At 42.1% G+C, this 9,913-nt stretch overlaps 1 protein-coding gene across 4 annotated transcripts in view; it reads right to left on the reverse strand.

Moving 5' to 3' along the window:
• The window catches only part of LOC118785338 (collagen alpha-3(VI) chain-like), a 61,178-nt gene extending 54,618 nt beyond the window's left edge, over positions 1–6,560 (reverse strand). For all 4 annotated transcript variants that reach the window (XM_036539929.1, XM_036539931.1, XM_036539928.1 and 1 more), the window contains exon 1: positions 6,368–6,560. The gene's annotated coding sequence lies outside the window, so the exon portion shown is untranslated. The remainder of the gene's footprint in view (positions 1–6,367) is intronic.
• Positions 6,561–9,913: the final 3,353 nt, after the last annotated feature.

Consider the following 9,913-nt stretch of genomic DNA (forward strand, 5'->3'; position numbering starts at 1 on the left):
TGGTGTTCCAAGCTTGTTACATGTACATGGAGTGGGTGTCGATCCACGTGAAACTCCTCGCGAGATGACTAATCATCTACGGCATATAATGGGATATTGTGCTGGGACCTAGTCAAGGTTATACTGGTTGGATGTGGTGTCCATTCAGAGGTAAAGGTCTAGTCACACTGAGAATTGCAAAGATAATTGCAAAGATAAAATTACAAAAATTTCACAAGTTCAAATGAGCGGAGCTGGTTACACTTCCACCATAACAATGAACCCGACTTGTAAAGAGAACAATCGTCATTCATCAGAGCTATGTATTAGCACTGATGTATGATAACATCAGTGCTGTTTTCAAAAGGAAAGATAAAAACTGGACAACTTGAACTGAGTGTTGAGCAAAAATGAAATATTATCAGGTGTTAATGCTAACAAAAAACAGACTGTAACAGATCAGTCATTGTTGTGGCTTCCAGTTATTTTTATTGTCAGAATGACTGGGCTTTCAGGTTCTCCTTTAAAAATAACATGTGCTCTTGAGAAAACACGTGTTTGTGTTCAGGAGGAAAGGGACCAAATGGATCACCTCAAACCCTGTGACAAAATGAGCAGAGACAATTCATCGTAGCATGTCAAGGAAGTGAGGCTTTCCTGTCTAAAAACTGGAAGTCCCTGATCCAGGGATCACTGTGGTGACAAAGACTGGGAGTCACTGAGTCAGGGATCACTGTGGTGACAAAGACTGGGAGACACTGAGTCTGGGATCACCAAGACTACCGTTACCCACTCTTCAAAGTTCTGTCACATGGCCTCTCTGCTTCCACTCACAGGATAACACCCCCCAACCCCCAACAAAATCATTTTAGTTTTAAAAGAAAATGGTTTGACCACAACATATTGGTTGGATGGAGGAATTTACACGGCCCCTGTGTGTTTCATGCAGATGTCTGCAAGGCTGTTGACCTGACTGAGTTTCACACACTACATCACAGCCAATAAAGCTGTGCTGGAATTGTTCAGGAATGCACATCAGGACATAAACAGCCCCTAGAAGAACAGTACTCCTCTCCACAGCACAAGAGCTCTCCCGGTAAACACATTCATGGCCAAGAGGAAAATGGGATAACAGATAAGCCAAGGAAACATCACAAACACAAGACAGGTACAAAAAACAAATAAAGAAATAAATCCTATGACACAATACACACTTATTATAACCAAAAAGAGTATGGTATGGAAAAAGCACTTGGGACTGTATCATTAATGAGAAGAATCTATTTTAATATTAATATTAATCTGTCATTTTTACCTTGAATGAGCACAAGGACATCTGTGGCATGAGCTAGTTCGCATATACAAAAACTAAGCTCAGATACTTCACTTCAAGGGCAGAACAGCGCAGAGCTGTCGAGGTGCCTTTCAGAACCATATTTTAGCTGGCACAAGGGCTGATGTTGAATTGGGTAATCATATTTATGAAAAATAACAAGGCACATCAGCTCTCAAGGCTTACACTGTTCTTGACTGGGAAAATATCCACATAAAACTCATGAAAAAACTCATGAACTCATGAATGAAATAAACATACTTTTATGCATAAACCATGTATTAAAATATATAGCTATATACAGTACTTCACTGTTACTTGCAAATTATCCATGTTACACCATATACCTTATTATGACCTTGTAATATCTGCATTTTAGATATAATGAAATATTATAGTGGTATAATCAGAATGCAAGACATATTTAACATTGGTATTTCTTTAAATATTCTGTAATCTAAACTGCATTTTAGAAACTAATAATTTCTAATAATTATGTTAAGCAATTTTCTGACCATATATTAATAGCCATGAGCCTTTATCATAAAAAAATTACATTACAAAATTAATTTTAAAATTTTCCCTTCCACAAAGTGTAGGTGAAGAACAAAACACCTGTTTTACTATGATTTATCACTTGACTAATTATTACAAAAATAAATAACCATAATTGCTTATAAAATGTTCCTCACTCATTCAGTCTCTTGCCATGTCACTTAAAGTAATCCTTAACATACACAGAAGGACTGTGAACACATCAGGTAGAGGGAAGTAGTATAACAGTATGCCTGCGATCTGAGGAGCACATTGGTGTAGCCTACCAGGACTTTGCTGTGGTGCCCTCTGCTGGCAAAGTAATATATCACTTCTTGGATGGATGCTTTTTTCTTTTTTCTTTTCTTTTCCTTTTTTTTAACTTTGTTGCTTTAGGTTATGTGCTAAACTGTTTAAGCCAAGAAATGGTTTACTCTTTTCTAAGACAGTGAACATTTAATCATAAAAAGGAGCATCTCCCTTTTGAAGTCTCAAACTGGCCTAAAATATGGAGGGACGGTTTTAATATGTTCTAATGTACACAGTAACTTGCACAACTGCAATGGCCTGATTAATATGAGTAATTAATGCACTCAAAATTTCCACCATGGACTGCTGCCCTCTGTGGGGGAGTTTGAGAAACCTTAGTTTTCCAAACCCAAACAGTACAAATGAAAGAAACCTAGTAGGTATCCACACCCAGCCATCCTGGGGATTTCCAGCTGGCAAAGATGGCCCTCTCCTCTGACTCAGGGTGGTATTTCCCTCCTCTCTGAAAACAGGACTCCCTTTGTAATCCACAGTTAACAGTAACCACTCAGCTTACCTACAGAGCTGTCATATTTACATGGACAGCATACAATTCAGAGGAGTGATCTTAGGCTGCACAGTAAAATCACCTATTGGAATTCCTTGTGGCACTAAGTTTCCTGAGCATAATTAAACCCTCAAAAGGCAGGGAATGGAAGAGGAAGAAATGACTTGCTGTCTGCATCAGACCAAATGCTGCACATTTACACCGTTGCACTCTCCCTTGGACAGTGCAAAATCAGCGTTCACTCCTATGAGCAATACTTCACAGTTATCCTATCTCCCACTTCAGGAAACCTGGGCCCTATACTACTTCGTGTTTTTACATTGGTGTGAATACCTACTCTTTTTATTGTACAGAACAGAATAGCATGCTATCTTACGTTGACCACAAAACCTGAGGACTAACGAGAAAAGCTTCTGATATTTCAGAGCCAGAAAGGGATAAGCCATCTGAATGCTCCATTTGTGTCCTCAAAAAGCAGTACCAAAAGGTTTGCTTGCTGAAATACAAATTTAAGATCTTAGCCAGCTCACAAAGACACTACCCATACAACCCATAGCTCTCATTAAGATTAATAAGAGTTGCCGTAAGAGAAGATTCAAGCCTTTTTTTCCCCACACAGATGGAATTCTGAGATCATGAAATCTGATTGTCAGGCATCTTCAATACCCAATAATTACACTGACAAAATATATGTACTGACATTTGATTGCACAGCCATTACTACAGTGCTGAATTGAACTGTATATTGCTCTTTATACTGAAGTTTGCAACCATAGTAATAATAATGACATTGTTTTACCCTAGAAGTGGCTGCATTAATAACATTTGTACATAAACCTGCGTTCATTGGCACTGGTTTACAAACACTACATAAGCCAAAGTAATGTCTGGGACATAAAAGACACTGCAAAAATAATATGTCAGGCTTTCACACTGCAGACAACAGTATATGTTAGCACTAGAGGAAAATATGAAATATAATCCTGGCATACAGAATTATGCACAATAATAGGCTATCATCCCTTTTTCAGAGGACAGCCACCATAGCATAATAATCTCTCTTTTACATTTTTACATTCAAAACGTTGACTTTTTTGTGCTTTCCATCATTCCATCAAGCAATTCTAAGAACTGCGTGGAAATGACTCTCATAATAGAATAATGCAGGAACCCCAAAAATGGATCTTGGTGAAACTGGTCAGCGCTGAAGTTAGACAGCTGCCTAATTGCTGGACGTGAAATGGTTTTCTACCTGTCACTCCAGTTTATGAAATCCCAGCATGCAGTGGACTAGTGAGGCCACAGCTGGTTTATCTTAGAGACATCTGCATTGTCCAGAAACCTTTGCACCTTTCCAAGAGGCTCAATAAAGCCTCCTCCCACCACCTCACACCACATAGGCATCTCCATCACGACTAACCAACACTGTCATGAGTTAAATTTATTTGAGTGGGTCCAGTACAAATCAATTATTTCCTTGGCACACAGCATTATGATGGCATGGTTTGCAATAATTTGGTCAATATTAAATGAAGCAACGCAAACTATGTCCCAGGCTCAAGCACGCAACAGTCAATGGCCACAACATACAACCATCTGGTTACTCAGTTCCTGAGTTTCAGTTCTAAAAGGTCAGAGTGGTTATTTTCTATTGAAAACTTTACAGTAGGTCCTAGGTGTCCATACAGTGCATGATGTGTAAATCCGTTCATCCTCTGTGTGTAAGCCCTCCAAGTCTCCCTGTTCTACAGTGTGTAAATTGCCCCATACTCAGGGGGAACCCAGGGGGGGTCCCTGCTGCTGATGCCCCCTGCACTTTCAGGCATTATCACCAATCACACAATCTGGCACAGGTAGTACAGTGGCCCTTGGTTCAGAATGCCCCCTCCTCATCTGTAAAACACGCCACACTAAGTCCACACGTATACTCTGTGTGAGTGTTTTTTGCAGGGCTGATACCTCACAGCCATACACACCCCCCAACCCCCACACCCCCCCCTGCAGGGGTGCTCTGATTTCATGGTACAACATGTGCGCCACAGATGAAAGGGGAATGCAGTAAAGAAGAGGAATAGGCTTAGCTTGAGCTGGCCCAGGCAGCTGGACTGTGTTAGTCTGTCTGACATTCTACAGATGTGTGTCCTGCTGCTTGAAGCCCCCCCCACCCCCAGCCCAAAACTGCCCAGCTACAGATAAGATGCAGCATCCAACAATGGAAAAAACCATGCAAAAGCAGAGGATATCTATATCCTCAGTTACTGCAAAAGGCATTGCTCTGCAGATGTACAGTAGTAGAGCATAGTAGAGATCGAGTAAACCGTAGTAGAAAACCGTAAAGTACCCCCAAAAGCAACCAGTTGGTGTACTGTAGATCGTATGTCATCTCCCAGCTGCAGTTCTGGACACTCTGTGAAAAGGCATGACCTATTCTACATGTTAGTGATGCTTCACATCTCTAACAACAAATCACTCAAGGTCATTTTAAGCAGATTCCATCTGTCAGAGGTGCAGCATTGAGGGGGAAACAGAGTTATGAACACCAAAAGAATATCTCGATCAATTGAACATTCTTTGGAGAATAGCTATACTTTGTCCTTCACTAGGGTTTTCAGGTTTTCAAAATTATTAAGTTGTGCAGAAGTTTATAGCCAAAATCCTGTTTTGAAATCTGGTTGTCATCTATGTTATCATGAGTAAACAGTGTATATCATTTGTAGAAAAAGAGTGGATATTTTGTGGACCCATCCACAAAGCAGAGCTAGGACGATATCTCTGATTGCTCTTGTCTTACGAAAGAATTCCACAACCCCCGCTTGAATAACCTCAAACCTCACTGAAAGATTCGGGGTTGAAATTGGGCGAGTCTACAGCAGTGTCCTTACGTGCTTCTGAAACACACTCAAAGCCAGACACTCCCCTGCTTCTTGTTCCGTTTGTCTTAAAAAGGGGAAAAAGGTTTGCCTCGCGCTTTCTGGCGCCCCTCTCTGATTCCGGAGGGTGCGGTTTTACACTAACACTTAGCTGAGAAAGAGCAGATGCTGCAGAGGCATGGAGCACTGAACCTGTGCTGGGCTCTCCACCCGCAAATCTGCTCCACTCAGAGATCTAGCATGACTCTGAAAGTAAGTCTGAAAAGTACTATATTGGTTCAGGCAGCTCTTAGCTCACTAAGCAGGCATGAGCAATGTGCACGATCAGTTGTTAAAATGCACATGTCATACCAGCCAAAGGGGCTAAAGACCCTCCACATCTCTTCAGCCCGTGCACCAGCACCCCTGCAAAGCCTCACTTTACATGTGCAAGAGCAATGTATCTGCATTTTACCCCCACCTCTCTTATCTCTCAGTCCCACACATGAAGACAGACACGCCATAAAAATCGGCAAAGATATTTTTAAGCATAAACATGAAAATGTTTGTTAGGGAAAACATACAGAAATGGTATAAGGAATTATGTACGCATGTGAGAATATAGTTTTGTGTAAATACATCAATAAAACTTATCCCATGAGGAGACCTGAATTTTTAGAAAAATCAGGGGCCACCTATACAATTCCGCACACTCACACTCCTACAGATCAGCCAGTGCCATTATACTGTTCAACATGAACATACTGTTCATCTGGAAAAACAGTCTTTTCCCTACTGGAATCAAAGGTGCAAAAGTGTTTTGCCGTCCCTTGTCAAAGGGAAGAACCCACTTACCCTGAGATAAACTGCTGTATTCCACAATTTAAAAAATTGCAAAGTGACAACGACTTTTCCCTTGGGTCATTCTCCTCCAGGAGTCCCTCTCTGTGGTGTCACAGCTTCCCGGGGGAAAACTGCTAGGGAGAGATGGGGGGCGACGGAGCCGATCTGAACGCACACACTCTGAGACTAAGACACGAGACCTTCCCGCTAGCTCACTGAAGGAGCTGTGGCTCAAACTTTGGGTCGAGACGGGACAAACTCACAGAATCCTGGAACTGTGCCATCTTTCCTCCTCCGCCCACTTCTGAAAAAAAAGAAAAGAAAAGAAACCTAAATGAGATCCAGACGCACAGCCCTGTTTGGTCTGGATCTGGATGCAGAGGGTGATGTCAGAAACTGGAATGGGACCTTTTCCCTCCCCTCACAGCAAACGCTGTGTGCGTGTGTGTGTGGTGTGTGTGTGTGTGTGTGTGAGCATTATTAGGCCATCAGTAGAGGTGGATATTTGATTATGTTTCACTATAATTTCCACCATTCATTACAGGCTATCACTGAGTTACCATTTTTGCATTATTAGGCAATTTGTAGGGGCCAATCTTTTTTTTCACTGTAATTTCCACTGTACATGAAAGGCTATCACTGAGTTATCTTTTTTTAATACTTTAAACATTCAGCATGCACACACAAATGAAGGCACTATGGAAAGTGGAAAAATCCCCATGTTTGGCCAGATAACTGACAACAATGCTTGGCATATCTCGTTATAACCACAGCAATCACGTGTGCTTTATGAATATTATGACTCATTAAAGTTGCTAATAAAGGGTTACACACTGCAACTCTAAACCCACAATAAAACCACTAAAAGGTCCTGCAGTTTACACAGTGCAAGTTGTCTATGGAATTGTTTGCACTGTTTCTAAAACGTTTATATGTTTACTAAATGTGTAAAGAAAGCAATATGAGGCGCTGTTGTCCTAAAGTCTTGGACAAATAATTAGATTGGGTTAAAAGCTGGCATGTTCCGCTATTTTGTATTGCAGTCGCATGAATGCCTTTGATGCAAACTTCATGTCAAAACATCCCATTCCCCATTAAACAATGAGATGGTCTGATTTAATTGTTTACTCAACAAGCAAATAAATAAAAATCAGCTTGGCTCCAGGTTCGGAAGAGCTGAGAAATGGCTATCCCCACATTGCTATTCCACTGCTTGGCAGCGAGGGGGCAGTGGGTTCAGGCTGCTGCTAATATGTCCTACAACAGTGAAAGTTTTGGTGTGCCCCTGCATATTTGTGACATCATTTTCTACTTGTGATCCATTCACACTTCACCCGCCACGATGGCCACCGCCACTCTGAGCCTGGAAACCGCATGGGGCAGCTAACATGAGTGGCGGTATGTGAATGCTGTGGACATTAAAGCCAAAAGGCTGCCTACGGTTTGCACTGAGCCGCCCATCATTCCCGGCGATGGCCTCACAAACCAACGCCGGCCCGGCGCAGCGATTCCCAGGGCGCGTCGTAAAGGGTCTCCACTGCCTTGGGGCCGTTATTATTGGGCTACATGCTGGGCCTGCCAGTGTGCCCCCTGCTGTTGGTATGCATTTCAAAAACTTCCCATATATCCAGGCCCCCCACAACAAACCCAGTCAATCCCACTGTGGCGATTTGAGAAAGCCGCGGGCCATCTCAGTGTACAGCCACAGGCTCCGGTTGCCTTGGCAACGGTGCAGAAGCAGCTCCTTGGCCACCCACTTGATTGGTGGAATATTACACACGCTTGCAGGTCCAGAGATGGGCGGACAACAGCAGTGAAAATGCTACTGCTAAACAAGAACCATTGGGATGGCATGTGGCATTTAGCTGGTTGAGTGTATGCCTCTGTGATTTATTTCTCTCAAGAGAAATGTGTCTTCTCCAGATGACTATGGTTTGGCCTCAGTTGTGTGTCTTTTCACTTGATTTCTAACAAGACCATAACTGTGTGAAAACTGTGCAATAACACTCATATATCACCATGGTTTGGTATGATTTTGGGGGGGGGGTTGCACAATCAGCAGCTTTTCACCACTGTCCACTCTCTCTCTTTCTCTCTCTCTCTCTCACCCTGTTCCTTCTAGCTCACTGTTGAAGTGAAGTGTTGAAGTGGTCTAGCTGGTAGTACAGCCACTCTGCATTGCTGGCAAGATGAGTTTGGCCAGTTTGAAGGCTCACTGGAACACATCACACTTTAATTTTTGTGAAGTCCTCCTTTAGAGGTGTGCCATTCCCTTTGGGGATTTGAGTGTTTCCCCAATGCTGAGGTGACAGCCTCCCTCCTGAAAGCAGAAAATAGTTTTTACTCCACTCGGCCACAGAAGCCTTCCTGATCTCCTGTCCAAGGACATTCTACAGCTGATGCCTGGAGAAAGCAAAGGCGAAGGCAAACTGGTAAAGAATGAAGGCTCCTCCATCTCTTGTTCCAAAAGCAAACACATCACTATAGAATCAGGCCCCCAGTCTCGAGTCCTAAAGGCAAACAGTCCACTAAAAATCACATATCTGTCACAATGTCCTTCTGTTGCTCCATCTGAGCAACAAACTTATAGCCTTTGAGTTCCAAGCTCGGGTCATCAATCACTACGCCATCTGCTGCCACTGATTATAAATGACTAATGTGTGTGCCACTGTTCTTTACTGCACACACCTTTTAAAATACAACACTCCCTTTCACTTTTTAATAGTATGTGCCTAACTGTAAGCACTCATTTGCTTTCCTTATCCAGAAGCAGCAATGTCCACTTTTATACTTGTCCTGATTCAAACCTGCTAAAATTAATGTTGCAGTAAGTTAAACAGTCCACAAAACCATAAAAAACAGCTAAAACAAAACCATACATTTAGGAGTGTACGACCTTTGCATGTAATAGCAAATGTTCTCAGAAAGCATCAAGGTGAACTTGCTATCAGACTTTCACATCGATGATCTCATCTCGGTCTACTGTATGATTTGATCTGTATGGATTTAAGCTTTCTGAGGTTTTCTACAAACATTGACTTCTCCTTAGACTACAGGTGTTATGAATGACGAGGTTTCAGTTTCAGCCGAGTGATCACAAGCTGGTAGGATGCAGGTCACAGAAACTTTCAGCAGTTTTTGTATATTATGAAATATTCAAAGTCTTCCAACATTCTCACGAATGTCATTAGTAAATGAGTGAGGTAATAACAGACTAAAAGTTAGTTTGAGGCACTTTAGATTTGATTGGGCCTGGGGTGACCATCCGTCCTCTTTTTCCCAGACATGTCCTCTTTTTGGGACGCATTTTTAGGTCCCAAGAAGAGGACATGTCCGGGAAAAAGAGGACAGAAAATATACAAAAACTGCTGAAAGTTTCTGTGACCTGCATCCTACCAGCTTGTGATCACTCGGCTGAAACCTGAAACCTCGTCATTCATAGTACAGTCAAATAGAGTGACCATATGTCCTCTTTTTCCCAGACATGTCCTCTTTTTGGGACGCATTTTTAGGTCCCAAGAAGAGGACATGTCCGGGAAAAAGAGGACATATGGTCAC

This window comes from Megalops cyprinoides, chromosome 11 (genome assembly GCF_013368585.1).
Source record: "Megalops cyprinoides isolate fMegCyp1 chromosome 11, fMegCyp1.pri, whole genome shotgun sequence".
NCBI classification, from domain to species: domain Eukaryota; kingdom Metazoa; phylum Chordata; class Actinopteri; order Elopiformes; family Megalopidae; genus Megalops; species Megalops cyprinoides.